Source organism: Castor canadensis, chromosome 16 (assembly GCF_047511655.1).
Source record: "Castor canadensis chromosome 16, mCasCan1.hap1v2, whole genome shotgun sequence".
In the NCBI taxonomy this organism is placed as follows: Eukaryota; Metazoa; Chordata; class Mammalia; order Rodentia; family Castoridae; genus Castor; species Castor canadensis.
This window is the reverse complement of record NC_133401.1, coordinates 31,217,773-31,235,434: the sequence shown is the minus strand read 5'-3', so window position 1 is coordinate 31,235,434 and position 17,662 is coordinate 31,217,773. Positions and strand designations below refer to the sequence as shown.

The window sequence follows — 17,662 nt, the reverse complement described above, 5'->3', positions numbered from 1 at the left end:
GGAATAGAAGGAAAGTTTCTCAACATTATAAAAGCTATATATGACAAACCTACAGCCAGCATTATACTTAACGGAGAAAAACTGAAACCATTCCCTCTAAAATCAGGAACCAGACAAGGATGCCCACTATCTCCACTCCTATTTAACATAGTACTGGAATTCCTAGCCAGAGCAATTAGGCAAGAAGAAGGAATAAAAGGAATACAAATAGGTAAAGAAACTGTCAAAATATCCCTATTTGCAGACGACATGATCCTATACCTTAAAGACCCAAAAAATTCTACTCAGAAGCTTCTAGACATCATCAATAGCTATAACAAGGTAGCAGGATATAAAATCAACGTAGAGAAATCATTAGCATTTCTATACACTAACAATGAGCAAAGTGAAAAAGAATGTATGAAAACAATTCCATTTACAATAGCCTCAAAAAAAATCAAATACCTAGGTGTAAACCTAACAAAAGATGTGAAAGACCTCTACAAGGAAAACTATACACTTCTGAAGAAAGAGATTGAGGAAGACTATAGAAAGTGGAGAGATCTCCCATGCTCATGGATTGGTAGAATCAACATAGTAAAAATGTCGATACTCCCAAAAGTAATCTAAATGTTTAATGCAATTCCCATCAAAATTCCAATGACATTCATTACAGAGATCGAAAAATCTACTGTTAAATTTATATGAGAACACAGGAAGCCATGAATAGCTGAGGCAATACTCAGTCAAAAGAAAATGCTGGAGCTATCACAATACCTGACTTCAAACTATATTACAAAGCAGTAGCAATAAAAACAGCATGGTACTGGCACAAAAACAGACATGAAGACCAGTGGAACAGAATAGAGGACCCAGATATGAAGGCACACAACTATAACCAACTTGTCTTTGACAAAGGAGCTAAAAATATATGATGGAGAAATAGCAGCCTCTTCAACAAAAACTGCTGGGAAAACTGGTTAGCAGTCTGCAAAAAACTGAAACTAGATCCATGTATATCACCCTATACCAATATTAACTCAAAATGGATCAAGGATCTTAATATCAGACCACAAACTCTAAAGTTGATACAGGAAAGAGTAGGAAATACTCTGGAATTAGTAGGTATAGGTAAGAACTTTCTCAACAAAACCCCAGCAGCACAGCAACTAAGAGATAGCATAGATAAATGGGACCTCATAAAACTAAAAAGCTTCTGTTCATCAAAAGAAATGGTCTCTAAACTGAAGAGAACACCCACAGAGTGGGAGAAAATATTTGCCAGCTATACATCAGACAAAGGACTGATAACCAGAATATACAGGGAACTTAAAAAACTAAATTCTCCTAAAACTAATGAACCAATAAAGAAATGGGCAAGTGAACTAAACAGAACTTTCTCAAAAGAAGAAATTCAAATGGCCAAAAAACACATGAAAAATGCTCACCATCTCTAGCAATAAAGGAAATGCAAATTAAAACCACACTAAGATTCCACCTCACCCCTGTTAGAATAGCCATCATCAGCAACACCACCAACAACAGGTGTTGGCGAGGATGCGGGGAAAAAGGGAACCCTCTTACACTGTTGGTGGGAATGTAAACTAGTACAACCACTCTGAAAAAAAATTTGGAGGCTACTTAAAAAGCTAGACATTGATCTACCATTTGATCCAGCAATACCACTCTTGGGACATACCCAAAAGACTGTGACACAGGTTACTCCAGAGGCACCTGCACACCCATGTTTATTGTGGCACTATTCACAATAGCCAAGTTATGGAAACAGCCAAGATGCCCCACCACTGACGAATGGATCAAGAAAATGTGGTATCTATACACAATGGAATTTTATGCAGCCATGAAGAAGAATGAAATGTTATCACTCACTGGTAAATGGATGGAATTGGAGAACATCATTCTGAGTGAGCTTAGCCTGGCCCAAAAGACCAAAAATCATATGTTCTCCCTCATATGTGGACATTAGATCAAGGGCAAACACAACAATGGGATTAGACTATGAGCACATGATAAAAGCGAGAGCACAGAAGTAAGGGGTGAGGATAGGTAAGACACTTAAAAAACTAGCTAGCATTTGTTGCCCTTAACACAGAGAAACTAAAGCAGATACCTTAAAAGCAACTGAGGCCAGTAGGAAAAGGGGAACAGGTACTAGAGAAAAGGTTAGATCAAAAAGAATTAACCTAGAAGGTAACACCCACGCACAGGAAATCAATGTGAGTCAATGCCCTGTATAGCTATCCTTATCTCAACCAGCAAAACCCTGTTCCTTCCTGTTATCGCTTATACTCGCTCTACAACAAAATTAGAAATAAGGGCAAAATAGTTTCTGCCGGATATTGAGGGGGGGAGAGGGAGCGGGCGGAGTGGGTAGTAAGGGAGGGGGTGGGGGCAGGGGGGAGAAATGAACCAAGCCTTGTATGTACATATGAATAATAAAAGAAAAAGGAAAAAAAAAAGCTTTCTGACCAATGGCAACAATTTAACTACGAATGTGTGATTCTGGTCCTTGGCCCCAACATTTGTCATATAAGTTAATAAACTACAAGTGAAGCAGTAAAAAAAAAAGGAAGAAGAAGGGGAGTCTCACACTTTGCCTCAAAGTTTTACGGAATTGTATGGAAAGTGATCATGTTTAAGAACATGGAGCAAATAGGATGAGTGATGGAGAATTCTGTCTAGTTGAAGCATGAGTGAGAGTTTGTGTGAAAAAGAATTTTGCAATGAAGATTTTTTTACTCAGTTTTGCAATAAGGTTTTGTGGACATTAAAACCCTCCTCCATCTGTTTGGGACATACTGGGAGAAAAATCAGTTTACTGTCATTCTTAGAACCACACAATGAGAACTCTTAAAATAATTATCAATTGAAATCTAAATGGATGAAGCTGTTAACTAATAATAATTTTTGTTGTACTAACATAAGGGAGACATCATTCCTTGCATTTGACTTATCCAAGCTTCATGCATGGGTAAACTTTCATGATTAAAGCCTCAAAAGCAGGCAGAGCATTGGGAAAGCTTTACACAAAAAATGGAAGGCTCTGGTGTGTCTTCTCAGGGAAACTGAGAACCAGAAAGGTCTATGTGATATGAGTATATTTTTGGAATTTTGCCATGGTACTAAGATAGAAATGAGGACAACATTTAAGGTAGCCATCCATTATTAATGGTGGTCTGCACATTTTGGGCCTGTTATTATAAAACGTGCTAGTCAGATTTCCATCAGTGTGACAAACACCTATTATAAACAACTGAAAAGGAGGAGAGCTTTATTTTGGCTCTTGTGCTCCGAGGTTTTAGTCCATGTTGCTTGACTCTGTTATCTTTGACATTGTGATGAGATAGTGTATCATGACATGGAGTGATGCATGGTGGAGGAAAATTCTTACCTTAGGACTACCAAGAAGGGAGGGGGGAAGAGGAGAGAGAGAGAGAGAGAGAGAGAGAGAGAGAGAGAGAGAGAGAGAGAGAGAGAGAGAGAGAATGTCGCCCAGGCTTATGATGCTTATGGCTATGGGATTTATGGGATTTGTCCTCTTGTCCAGGGTTGGAAAATGTAGGTTCATGGTCTTGGCATGCCCTAAAGGAACTATTAATTTTTCTTTGTGTCATGATGCTTGTCCATTGCATTCTATCCAGGATCTGAAATGTTTCTAATGCATGTGATCTTCTAATAACTCATCTAGTTGATCATTAAATTGTCTCCATGATGGTTCAACAAGGAAAAGGTCAAGAAGATTGTGCAGTACAGTCGGCTGGAAGATGAGTGGACAATCTCTAAGCACTGGAGATCATACCGTCTAGTTCCCTCTGAATTTGGTCAATCTCTGTAAGCCGAAGAATGACTTTGCAGGAGGGGCAACTTAAAGACAGAATATTCAAACAAAAAATGGCCTCATCATATATAACAAAAGAACTCTGACCTCAATCTGCATGAGCCAGTAATCATGCATGACTCCAGCTCTCTCTAAATCAGGACTGTATCATGTCTTATCACTGTACCTACCAACAATTTATGAGGGAAAACAATTGCTCCTAGGTTATGGTTTTGTATCTAAAAAGGCCATATGCTAAGACTTCATCATCAGGCTGTGGGACTGTGGGCAGTGGTACAAACTCTAGAATGTATGACCTTGTGGAAGGAAGTGAGGTCACTGCAGGCATGCCCTCGAAGGGGCTATTTTGTCCCTCGTCCCTTCCACCATCTCTTTGTTTCCAGGCTGCCACTGAGATAGTCATGAACTACCATGGGAAAGCAGGGAAATAAATTCTTGGGCCTTTGACAATAACCTGTTGCCCAGTAAAAGCAAGAGTTTAGACACTAAAATGTCTTTCCCTCCTTCAGCAATGTACCTTATTGTGTCTTTTTCCTAGCCTCCCTTTCCAACAATGAATGAAATGTGTCTCCCCCTGCATCCCTACTGTTATCACAAGGATCAGGTATATCGTAATAACCAGGGCTGTGTTTATCAATTGCATTTTGAAGCCTCCTCATACCAAATATAATAATAAGACCATTTGTTGATTATAATTTGACTTCCTTTTTGACCTATAAACAGTACTACAGTTCCAGTTGGCAGAGCTCTGCCTGCCTTTAGAAAAACATTATGAAAATCTTAAAAACTTCTTCACTGTTGAATCGGCCAAAATTGCTGTCCTTTTCTTTATAGCCCCTTCTGTCCTTTCTACTCCTAAGTTTCTTCTGGAATGTATTGCTAACTACTTTTGAGATGATTAAATATCTCAGTGGCCTTTGGGTTTGCAGATTCCATACGCAACAGACACATTCCTGGAAAGTGAACTTTCACTTTGGTTTAGTTCAAATCCTTGGCATTGTGAAATGTTTTCCAAGTCCAGGGTTGGAAAAGATTATTAAAGCATTCATTCCTTTCTGGTACACATATACTGCTGGGATTCCTGCTATCAGTCACTTAATTTTTTATTAATTCAAGATACAGAAAAATATGGTTGGAAAAAATCTAACAAACCTGACATGAAGAGGTTTTCAAGATTAAGAAAACTGGGTTTAATGCAAATGAAAACAACAAAAATAATTTTGCAAAGTACATGTTTATATGTTAGGAAAATATTATTTGTTCTAAAATACAACAAAGGAATGATTAACACAAATCTTCCTATTGTTCATATGGAGTAAACTCTAAATATTATAAAACATCATCTTGCTCAAAACTATTCTTCAGTAAAAATTCTTAAACTGTGATTTTCAACAATGGACTTGAGTTCTAAGTTGTCAAATAAAAAACAAACAGGAAACCCCATTTAGCATATATTCTGCATCTTTAAATATCTGGTTAAAATGTATGTATTTTTATAAATTCTATTTTTGAACATTCACATAAGTCCAGGAACTGGTGACTCACACCTATAATCCTAGCTACTTTGGAGGCAGAGATCAGGAAGATCAAGGTTCCAAGCCAGCCCCAGACAAGTAATTCACAAAAACTTACCTTGGAAATACCCAACACAAAACACTGCTGGTGGAGTGGCTCAATTGGTAAAATACCTGTGTAGCAAGCATGAGGTCCTGAGTTCAACCCTAGTACCACCAAAAAAAAAGTTTTTTGAACAAATTATACTGATTTAATAATTTTAATTTCCAGTCAGAATTACACCTTTTTGCTGATTTGAAACACATAAATTATTCTGTTACCATCTCATAGTTTATGTAAGACTAAGAATTACCTCCTTACGATTTAAAATTGATAAATTTCCTACATTGGATTTATGGATTAATGAAGTTATTGTTTCTAGTATCCACTGTATCCACTCAGTTCAACATCTTGACATGAATCATTCTTCATACTGTCTCAAAAATTTCCTTCAGTTTCCTGAATGTTCACATCACTTTCCAGTACCAATCCTCTCTCTCTCTCACTCTCTCCTCTCTCTCCTCTCTCTTTTCTCTCCTCTCTCTCTCTCTCCTTGGAATACTATTTTCAACACTCAGCACTCAACAACTCACTGTACAATATTCATTTCAAACATTTAAAATATATGTTCCAGGAAATTTTCCCTACGTTTTTGTATGAAATCTGTTCCATTTTTCTCATGATCACTCATACACAGGCTAATGGCATTTTTTAAATTATTTTTTATTCATACTCGCATACATGTTTGGCTCATTTCTACCCCCGCTAATGGCATTTATAATATTTCAAATTATTTAATAATTTTATAGGTATGTGGTTAAAATATGTTAGCATTGTCAGTACTATATAGGCAATTCTGGCAAGAGTTTTGCTGGGGCTTACTGACATTTAACAGAACCCAGGAGTCAGTCATACAAATTTCCCAAATTCCTATATATTCGGCAATTTCTCCTGCCTTTGTCTCCCTTCATTGAAACAATAGGACTAGGATCAAAACTGTGCACACAGTGAAACCCGTATCAAAACTGCTGGTTGGCTGGCTCTAAGTATAAAATACTCCTCAGTATATGACACCTACTTGTTACAGAATTTCAACATGAAGACAGATGTCTTAATGTGATTAAAATTTATTTCAGCCCAAATGAGATAACTGAGTCTGTCTAATTTGTGGCACCATTAGGTGACCTAATAGTGTCTGGTCCACTTAAATAAGTGTTGAAGGAACATACTGGTATGTCAGAGAACATAAAAAACGAGAACTTGTGAGATATTCACAGAAAGTTACCTTTTCCCACAACAGAAAAATAGAGCCTGGAAGCAGAGTTGTCATTTAATATGAGCACAAAGGGGCAAAGAGTGGGGAAACGTGTTTCTAAAAATGCAGAGATGTTAATCACCCACAACTTTGAACTACCAAAATAAGACATAGAGAACAAAGATGGAAGAGAGTGAGTAGAAAGTGACAAAGGTGCACAACAAGAGCAGGATGGTTTGGGTGGCTCTGGCCTCTGAGAAGACTCTAGAAGAATGGTTGGCACTGTGAGTATACTGTATCTGCTTCTTGTGCCTACACAGGAATCACACCATCGAGCCACTGGCCCAGGCCATGAGACCCAAACACAGAACATCAGTGAAGCAGAGCAAGAAAACATACAATGGAGTTGCAATGGTGCCATAGGTAAACCCTGAGCAGTACCCAAGATTAAGATCTTCTGTGACACTTCTGCTATTCCTAGGCCCTGTCACTCTCACTGGAATCATGATATTTAGGAGCAGATGCACAAGTCAGCTGAGTGAACAGGAGGGACCAATGTACTTGGTGACTCTGTGTTTCAGCTTCATCCACCTGGTGTTGATGGAGCTTATTGTTATGGCTTGGAAGCAACTCAGGAGGCACATGGTGTACAGGGAAATCCCCCAGGATACTCGATGGAGGTAAAGAACATAAGGTCATCCAGGAAATATTTCAAGCCAAATGCTGCCATTGTCTGAGGAATTCCTCTTGAGATAATAGCTAAAGAGTTTGCAAAAAGTGTTTTAAAATCTGGTGCTTGCACATCAAATGGTTTCCAGTCAATACCAAGAATAAATAATGAACTAGAAGTGAGCAATTGCCAGAATTCCAACTCCAGGCTGGGAGATGAAGGATATCCCCATTGCCAAGCTCTCAAGAATCATTGTCTGACTACCCAAATGATATCAATTTTTTGGAGTTAACAGACCCAGGAGAGAAAACTACAAGTGTGTAGGGCTTTTACTAAAGTAGCTTAAATCAAAAGTTAGTCACTTCATAACCTATAAACATTTCCAAAAGATAAATATCTTCTAGGTTTTTTGTTTGTACCAATAGATATAATATGTTTTATTCATTGATACATGTTATATAAAGTGAATGAGGTTTGCTGATTGAGGCCTTTAAATACTCTGTAGTGTTTTAACTTCTGTCTACTAATCTACATGTCCTTGTCATATATTTCAGAAGCATTCTGTCGTAAAGCACTATTGACTGTTATGTCTGTTTCAAAGCCTCCTTTTAATATCAAAGAATATTGTTATTCCCTCATTTCTCTTAAGAATATCACAAATGTAATAGGAACAAACGCTTAACATTTTAATGATCCTATGATGCAAAATTTTTGATGAAAACTATTTTGATAGAACACAAGGATTGTTTAAAATCACAGTGCTAAAGCAAGAACCTCATATGCATTAAACTAGAAATAAGAACAAAATAGTCATCAAAATTGCACTTGTCCAGAAATGTTATCATTCCTCTTTACAGACAATGCAGGAGCCATGGGTTATCATTGCAGAAGTGTCCAAGTCCAAGAACTACACCAAACAAAACAAATCAGGAACAATGCCACACACAAATCCTTGAGGACACTGAGGTGTCATTAAGAAACTTCAATGACAATGATATGAATCTCCCACCTCACTCCTGTTAGAATAGCCATCATCAGCAACACCACCAACAACAGGTGTTGGCAAGGATGCGGGGAAAAAGGAACCCTCTTACACTGTTGGTGGGAATGTAGACTAGTACAACCACTCTGAAAAAAAATTTGGAAGCTACTTAAAAAGGTAGACATCGATCTACCATTTGATCCAGTAATACCACTCTTGGGGATATACCCAAAAGACTGTGACACAGGTTACTCCAGAGGCACCTGCACACCCATGTTTATTGCGGCACTATTCACAATAGCCAAGTTATGGAAACAGCCAAGATGCCCCACCACTGACGAATGGATCAAGAAAATGTGGTATCTATACACAATGGAATTTTATGCAGCCATGAAGAAGAATGAAATGTTATCATTCGCTGGTAAATGGATGGAATTGGAGAACATCATTCTGAGTGAGGTTAGCCTGGCCCAAAAGACCAAAAATCATATGTTCTCCCTCATATGTGGACATTAGATCAAGGGCAAACACAACAAGGGGATTGATTGGACTATGAGCACATGATAAAAGCGAGAGCACACAAGTAAGGGGTGAGGATAGGTAAGACACCTAAAAAACTAGCTAGCATTTGTTGCCCTTAACGCAGAGAAACTAAAGCAGATACCTTAAAGCAACTGAGGCCAATAGGAAAAGGGGACCTCCATTCTTCATGTCTGTAAAACCAAAATCACATGTATGACCCAGGGTTGCTGCCAATGGAAGCAGTAGCTGCCCTGCCACACCCACAAACAGGGACCATAGCTGCAACCACCACTGAGTGCCTGGATGGCTTAACATGAAGAAACAAATTCTAGGGTATGAATTCCCTGGCAGCTCTGTGGAAGCAGGATACCCTAGGGAGTTGTTCCATAGTAAATTCTTACAAATGAGTTATGCCTTTGCAACAGTTATACCATTAGACCCTTAATCCTGAGATAATTTCTGAGTTGCCTTCAAGGCATGTTTCCATAAGAAATTACCTGACCTCTTTTTAATGGTGCCAGTATCATTAGGAATGACAATATCCTTGCCTCCAAATTAAATGTGCTCCTTTCTGAAAAACTGCAAGTTTTTCAAATTTTTCCCAATTCTCATTATATACCTGGGTAAAAGCAACAACAATATCCATGCCATTGCCTGAATGTCATGGTGGCTTGAAATTTCCCCTGCCAGATTAATTAGTCCACCACATTTAAACTCCACATCCTGCAAGTCTCAGGATAACCAGAATTCTAGGCCTGAGGGCCAACTCCAGAGGCTTCCAACATGTCAGATCCAACCACTTACTCAAACAAACCCAAAAAGAGAAGAGCAGTGAAGAAGGAAGACAAAAGTTTATTGCATGGCACATGCACACCACAGAAAGAGGGGGAGTAAGCATTTCATCTCATCTTTGGGGTATAGACCTGAGCTTAGGTTTAAATAGTGGACTAATCAGGGCAGAGGGTGGAGGGCATGCATAATTAAATAACTCAAGGCACCAAGTAGCCTGGTTGATCCACCTTCCATGTATCTGGAAGGTGTCTGTAGAGAAATTGTTATGTCTCTCTTTACTGTGTCTGTGTAGTATGAAGAGACATGTCAGTCAGTAGAACATGTGACAATGATATGGATCAAAGACATGAATATGTTGTTCTCCATAAATGTCACTGTTGGGATTATTGGCACCCTGTGAATGGTGCCCATAGATGAGATAATGTTACAGCCTGGATGTTAATGCCCTGGGTTTAATACTTGAAGTGAGGCTATATAATACAATGTTCTTTACTTTAGAAAATGTCCAGCAGACTCTTTCTGTGATGTATGTGACAATGGGACAGATAATGTCATTTTTGCTGGGACTGAACTTGGGCTTTGTGAATGGTAGGTCATCTCCCTATCATGACATTCATCTCATCCCCAGAAAACATTATTATAAATATTTAGGTTCTGTGTGTGACCATATATTGGGAGTGCTTTGTTGTAATTTTCTACTTTTTATAAATGCTTGACATTATCTCAAACTATATCATTTTTAATAAAGCAACAATTAACAAAAAAGAAAGATAATTAGCACTTTTCTTGTTATGGAAAGATTTCCACAGATCTGGAGGAAGCATCTATTAAACATAATTTTTTTACAAAACACAGCTATCTAGAAAAAAACACACAAGTTCAAGAAATAATGAATTCAAACAACTCTAGAAAAATGACAGAGTATTTAAAACATTTCTACTAAAAATAAATATTTTGGATGAATTTCATCATTCTTCAAGAAAATGGTTCAAATATTAAACCAGAATCAAATAAATTAATGTACACATGTAATAGATAAAAATTGAAAAATCCAACATTCTTGAAACCTCTGACATTGCTGTTGAGACAGTAAACTGTAGCAATCATTTTGTAAAATGGCTTTCCATTATCTTGAGAAACACATTCCTAATACCCAGTAATTCTATTCAAATCCTTGCTTTCAAAATGCATGCATGTGTGCACCAGGATCCATTTACAAGAAAGCTCAGAGCAGCCTCCCTTACAACAGCGCCAAATAGGAGGCCTGTTATCAACTGTCCATATAAATTGTTTACTATGGAGTTCTCTAAGGCATGGAAATGAATGAGTACAGCTACACACAGAACATGAATGGGTTTCCAGAAAATGTTGCTTAAAAGAACAGAAGCACAGAAGATCCAGGGCAAATATGTGTTTTGTGCCCTTAATGCTGGTGACAGAACTGTGAAATCTCCCAGGATATTAGGTATTGAAGAAAGGCCCTCAGATTGTCCCAAATTGAGACAAAGCCATGCAACTGGCTTCTAATTTTTAGCTTTGGACTCAATGTCATATGCCCCCTCCCTGTGATACTCTGTGCACTCCAAGGGCTCACAAAAAGTTTCTCCCTTATTGCTCCTAATTGCTATTTTGGATTTGCTCATGTAATTGGAACTTGTTTCTAGTGACAGGAAATGTGGTTAAGAGTGTTTAAAAGTTACACTCAATTCCCCATGTAGATGCTACCATGGATCTAGAGTTGAGTTGAAAACCACTAGCCTGGTAGGAAAGGAGATGAGGGAATAATAAACCTGTAAGTCAGGGTTCAGTATCTTGTCCCAATCGCAGGACAGACTCAACCCCTCAGTGTGGCACTTACTATTGTGATGTCACAGAGCACAAAGGTGAGAATCTTTTCCTTTCAAAAGTACACAGGTAATGAATGTGAGCAATGGATGTGGTAGGGGAATAGGACTCTGCTTTGTAATTTTGAAGTTCTACCCTGAGAAAGTTTCACATTAAATGGGGGCTGATTTAAAAAAAAATTTTTATTTCTTTTATTCATGCATGCATACAATGATTGGGTCATTACTCCCCCCTTCCCCCCACCCCCTCCCTTTCTTCCCACCCCCCTCTCACTTTCCCCCACCCCCTCGCTTCCAAGTAGAAATATTTTGGGGGCTGTTTTTTGTTAGGTGCAGAATGGACCATGCACACTGACATACTGTGCAAAACTGATTCTTCCACAAGCTGCCAGAGCTCTTAAGGTGGAATTATCTACCTTCTCTTCCTTCCTTCTTTATCTTTTTCCTTTCCCCATCTCTTGGTTAAAAGTTAGTGTTCTTAAAACCTTTAGTGCAAAAAAGTATACTTCTGAATATGTTTCTTTATTTTAAAGTAATTAAATGAGATAAACACTTTCGTAGAAAGGAAAAATGAACATTTATAAGAATTGTCACTATTTTCTCTTGAAGTCCGTGCCATTTTAATTGTGTTGTGTAAAGTAGAGTCATTCAATTTCTGGTCCACAGTTATCTGTTTTTGTTTCTTATTATTGAAGACATTTGTTTTCTTGTAGAAGTAGGAGACTGAATTTAGGGCTTCCTGTTTGCTAGACATGTGCTCTGCCAGTTGGGCCATACCACCAGTTTTTTTTTTTTTGGTTTAGTTATTTTTTTGGATAGGGTCTCATGATTCTGCTGGGAATAATCTCAGGCTGCAATCCTCTACCTAAGCCCTCACTTGTAGTAACTAGGTTTACAGACGAGAGCTACCACACTTGACTTATTTGTTGAGATGTGATATGGCTTTTTGCCAAGACTATCCTCAAACTACAATCCTCCCAATTTCTACCTCCTGAATAACTGAGATTACAAGGCACAAGCCACTGTTTTAACAATTTTTATGTAATTTTATCCTACATCTCCTGGAGTACATTTAATATTTCCATTCTGACTACATACATATTTATATGTTTGAGGAAAATCTTTTCTGGTATTTTGTGTCTAAGTGTCTAGATCACAGTAAGGAATGAAGTAGACTATTGATATTCATAATTCCCCTTAATTCAGGCTTGATGGATGTCATGTTCTGGATCTCAAAAATCCCCCAAAGCCCATGTGGTCAAGGCTCTGTTGCCTGTGGCAACTGTTAGGAGGTGAGGTCTATTGGAAGGAAGTGAGGTCACTGAGGGTGTTGTCTTGAAGGGATATTCAGGCCTATTTCCTCATCTTTCTCTCTCTGCTGCTTGGCCACTGTGACGTGAGAAGTCTTCCTCAGTCATATTCTTCAGTTTTTGGATGTTTTGCCTCACTGCAGGCCCAAAGCAATGGAGCCAGTTGACCTTGTTCCCAAATCTCTGAAACTCTGAGAAACAATAAATTATTCTTCCTTAATGCTGGTTTTCTTGGGTATCCTGTTTAACAGAAACGTGAAAACATGGTGGGGGTATAAGATGGATATCAACTTTGAAAGTAAAGAATTCAGTGAACACTTCAAGATGAAGGCAAAATTTATACTATTTCAAAAATAAATAAAGAAGGAACCTGATTCTTATTGATCCATGGCACTGTCTCCTGATGGTTCATCTCATTTGTGGTAAGACAAATATTTGGTCTCATGCTTTTGTTTCATAAAAATCTTCTCCTGTTGATTTAGGTGTCATATGTGAGAGCACAGAGATGCCACCTGTGCTGTGAAGAGTCGTGTCTTCCACTTCTGAATAACATATGTCACCATCCTTGGTTTCTACATTCCTACTGCCATTCTCATAGTCTGGGTGTCAAGGGCTATCACAGGGAGGTCTGCTATCAGCCAACACTGTCACTAAATGAACTTGAAACACAAAAACTTACCATACCACAGTCTGCTCTAACACTTCTGTAACTTTTCTTCCTATAGATAGTAATACAATTCATCTTTCTGACTCCCAGTTATTTCCCATTAATGTGTGTCATTTGTAGTTGGTTACCATTACTGTAAACCTACGCTGATAGGACCCAGCAAGCATCCATCATTTATTAAGCACAATTCACTTGTTATCTTTTGAAATTGTGATAAAGTACACAGTAAAAATTGATCATCTTAACTCTAAGTTTATAATTCAGTGATGTGGAGAATATTCACATTGTATCGCATCTAATCTCAAGAGCTTTTTTACCACAAAACTAAAACTGTCAGTTAAATACATCATCTTCACACCATGGCTCCTTGTGTTCTAGATTCTCTCTCTCTCTCTCTCTCTCTCTCTCTCTCTCTCTCTCTCTCTCTCTCTCTTTCTCTTTCTCTCTCTGCTCTCTCTCTTTCTCTTTCTCAGATTGACCATTTTGGATACTTCATTTAGTTGGAATCACACATTATCTATGATGGCTTATGGCTCTCATTACAGTCTCCTGAAGGTTCCTAACATGTTGTATGTAGCAATATCTAAGTTCCTTCTTTTTAATAACATAAATAATATTATTTAATATGAATATTATACACTCATCTGTTGATGAACACCTAGGCTGTTTTAACCCTTTGGCTATTGTGAACAATACTCCTGAAAATTCTATGGAATTCATAGCAAGAAGTGGAATATACATGGGAATTCTGTTTTTAATTTTGTTGATTAATCTTCATACTGAATTCCATAGTGTCTGCACTATTTTATGCCCCACCAAAAGTCCATGAGGGTCCTGGATTACCAGCATTTGATATTTTTGTTTTTGTTTTTATTAAGTTCTTTTATCTGGTGTCTGTGCTACTGGCATGACTTGAAACCACATTGCCATTTTCATTTTAATTTAACTGAAGATTGGTGGTGTTGGGCACCTCTTTTTGTACTTCCTGGCTATATTTTATGGTTTGGGAGAAAATATATTCAAGTGTGTGCCATTTTAAAAATTCAGTTATATTTATGATAATGGTAAGAATTTTTATGTATTCTGAATATTAACTGATTTGTTAAATGGTGTGTAAATATTTTCCCAAATTCTCTTTTTAAGTTTTGAGTTCTACTTTGCATGAATTACATTAGTTGCTTTTTCATATTTTCATGGGGATTTAAGTAGAATTTCACTTAATGTAGGAAATAATTTGGAAAATGCTGAAATATTTATAATAATGAGATTCCATACCCAGTAAAATCTTCATTTATTTAAACTTTTCTTTTTTGTTTAGGTATCCTCATGTTGTTATTTGAATAACTGACATTTAAAAATCAAGTTTGAATTGAAATGCTCCAAGTACAGTATAATATTTTATAATTAATGTGCATTTCAGGGAGGAATATACATTTGTATAAACAAATTTGTGTAAACAAGTTCTAATTTAATTCACTTAATTGAATTTGACATCAGGCTTGAACAAGGATGATAATGTATTATTTTCAAACATTTTGACTTAATTTAAAAGTCCTACTATATATTATATAAACATATAATATATTATATTATATTACATGAATAATTACAGTATTTTTTCTCTGTCTCGGGTTTATTTGACAAACATCACAGGACATTCTCCCTTGCCATGAAGACTGCAATCCTGGGGTCACCATTCCATGGAGCTCACATTGGTGGACAGAGGGCTTTATTGTGGAGCCTTCACAGGGCACTGGGAACCTTTGTGTGTCTGAACTGGAGTCAGAACTGAAATGAAGCTGGACCTGACGCCAGGGCCTGGTCCTTGGTTAGATCCTTGGGCTTGGTCTTCGGCCAGCAGGCATTCTCTTGGCATTGCTTCTGAAACATGATTCCTGAGCTTGGGGTAGGCGATGTAGGGAAGTCAGTTGAGCTTGCAGCGGACACTCTTTGGGATGTTGGGCTTACCCTCCTGGGGCTTTATGGGAACCTTGATGGCCTCCGCATGTTTGCCCATGGCCTTGGCTTCCTTGACCTGCATGTTCCTCAGGCTCTTTGTGTTATGCTTCTTGGAAAAAAGCATGTTCATCAGGAACTTGGCATCCACTCACTTTGAGTCACATCTTTGTGACTGGGGTTTCTTCGTGGCATCTCTGTGCCATCTTTGGTACTGGTTGTATGTGGTGTGGTTTTCTGACTTGGCCATGACTGCACTGGTAACTCATGGTTTGCCTGGGAACTAACATGAGCATGTTTTTTGTATTATTGCAGTTTTGATAAATATTGTAGTCTTGTTTCTGAAGTTGATAAAGATGATTGTTTTGCTTCAAAATGTTCATTGAGAAGGATTTTTGTACTATTGAATATTTTTATTGAAGCATCATTGCACAAATTCTGTAATTGTTTTACTCATGTTGCATGTGTGATATTTTAAATCTTTATTGTTCAAACAAATGACATCATAAACATAGTCATTTGAGTTAAAACAGAATATTATTACATAAACAAAATGACCAGCAAGGCTTTAAAACTTGAGAATATTAAAATGCCTCAATCTTTAAACTTCATTAGATACATATAATATGTATCATTTTCTGAACATAACTTATTTATTGGTACCAACCGCTAACCATTAGAAGATATTTTTCTTTAAGAAAGATTTATAAAGATGATGAAGTGGCTCAAGTAGTAGAATGTCTACTTAGCAAGCATGAGTTCCTGTGTTCAAACCCTAATACTGCCCCCCAAAAGGATGACGTGAACAACATTCGATTTAAGCTAATTTCTTTGCAATGCTGTGGATCAAATCCAGAGCTTTATACATGTTACACAAGCAGTCTACCACTGAGCTATATCCCAATTCAACTTTACCTACTTTATGAAACATAACATCATTGAAATTTCTCCTTTAGGTATGTTTATCCTAACAAATTCTTACATTTTGAGAGTGAGATAATGATTCAGGAAGAGTTGGCAATGGGAGTAGTCTTAGTATTCTAGGCCTAACTGGGAATCCCGGGAAATCCCTCACTTCTATTTCAATTTTTGTTCTTAGTATTGACTGGGAAGTATTTGAGAGTCAAAAACTTGATTTTAAAACACTTAACTTTTGCCAATTCCTTGGCTACTATATCAAGAGGAATTCCTCAGATCATGACAGACTTTGGTTTCAAATATTTCCTGGATGACATTGGGTGTAATTTGTTCTTTACCTCTATTGAGTAGCCCAGCAGATTTCCCTGCATACCACCTGCCTCCTGAGTTGCTTCTAAGCAATCACAATCAGCTCCAGCCACACCAGGTGGATGAAGCTGAAACACAGTCACCAAGTATATCGGTCCCTCCTGTTCACTCAGCTGGCCTGTGCATCTGCTTCTAAACATCATTATTCCAGTGAGAGTGACTGGTCCTAGTAGGAGTAGAAATGCCACAAGGATTCTGAATTTTGGGTACTGCTCAGGGTTTGTTCAAGGCACAATTGCAACTCCATTTTATGTGTTCATGCTCAGCTTCACTGATGGTCTGTGATTTGGTCTCATGATCTGGGCTAGTGGCTCCATGTTGAGAATCCTATACAGGCACAAGAGATAGGTACAGTATATTCATGGTGTCCATCTCTCCACTAGGGTTTCCCCAGAGGACTGAACCACCCAAAGCATCCTGATTTGGGTGTGCACATTTGTTGCTCTCTACTTGCTCTCTTCTTTGTGGTACTTTACATAGCTTTCTTTGATAATCCAAACTTATGGGTGATAAACATCTTTGCATTTTTAGAAACATGTTTCCCTACATTTTGCCCCTTTGTTCTCATCTTTAGTAACAACTCTGATCTATCTTTCCTTCTGGGGGAAAAGATAATGTTCTCTGAACTTTTTAATCCTCTGATACAATCAAATTTTCCTCAATCACCCTTTAAGGCTAAGCCTCACCATACACCAGACAATTTTAGACCACTCAGTGGTACATAAATTAAACACAGTCATTTCACTTAGGCTGCAACATATTTCAGTGTCATCAGTACATCCCTTTTCTTCATGCTAAAAATTCTGAAATTATGAGTCAACGTATAACTCATAGCTTGTAGTTACAGCTAGCTAAGCAGTAGTGTGATATGGGTTTCACTGCATGTACAAGCTTTACCCTAGTCCTAGTGCTTTAATTAAATAACTAGAACAAAGACAGGAAAATTTCCATATATCTATGGATTGTTATTGAAAATCACAATTTT

General features: G+C 37.7%; 1 protein-coding gene and 2 pseudogenes across 1 annotated transcript in view; 1 reads left to right on the top strand and 2 right to left on the bottom strand.

Annotated features, from left to right (window-relative positions):
• Positions 1-17,662, bottom strand: part of LOC141410430 (uncharacterized) — a 589,957-nt gene that overhangs the window by 531,890 nt on the left and 40,405 nt on the right. The window lies entirely within an intron of this gene.
• Positions 5,638-7,791, bottom strand: LOC109674170 (vomeronasal type-1 receptor 4-like; annotated as a pseudogene).
• Positions 13,047-17,292, top strand: LOC109674171 (vomeronasal type-1 receptor 4-like; annotated as a pseudogene).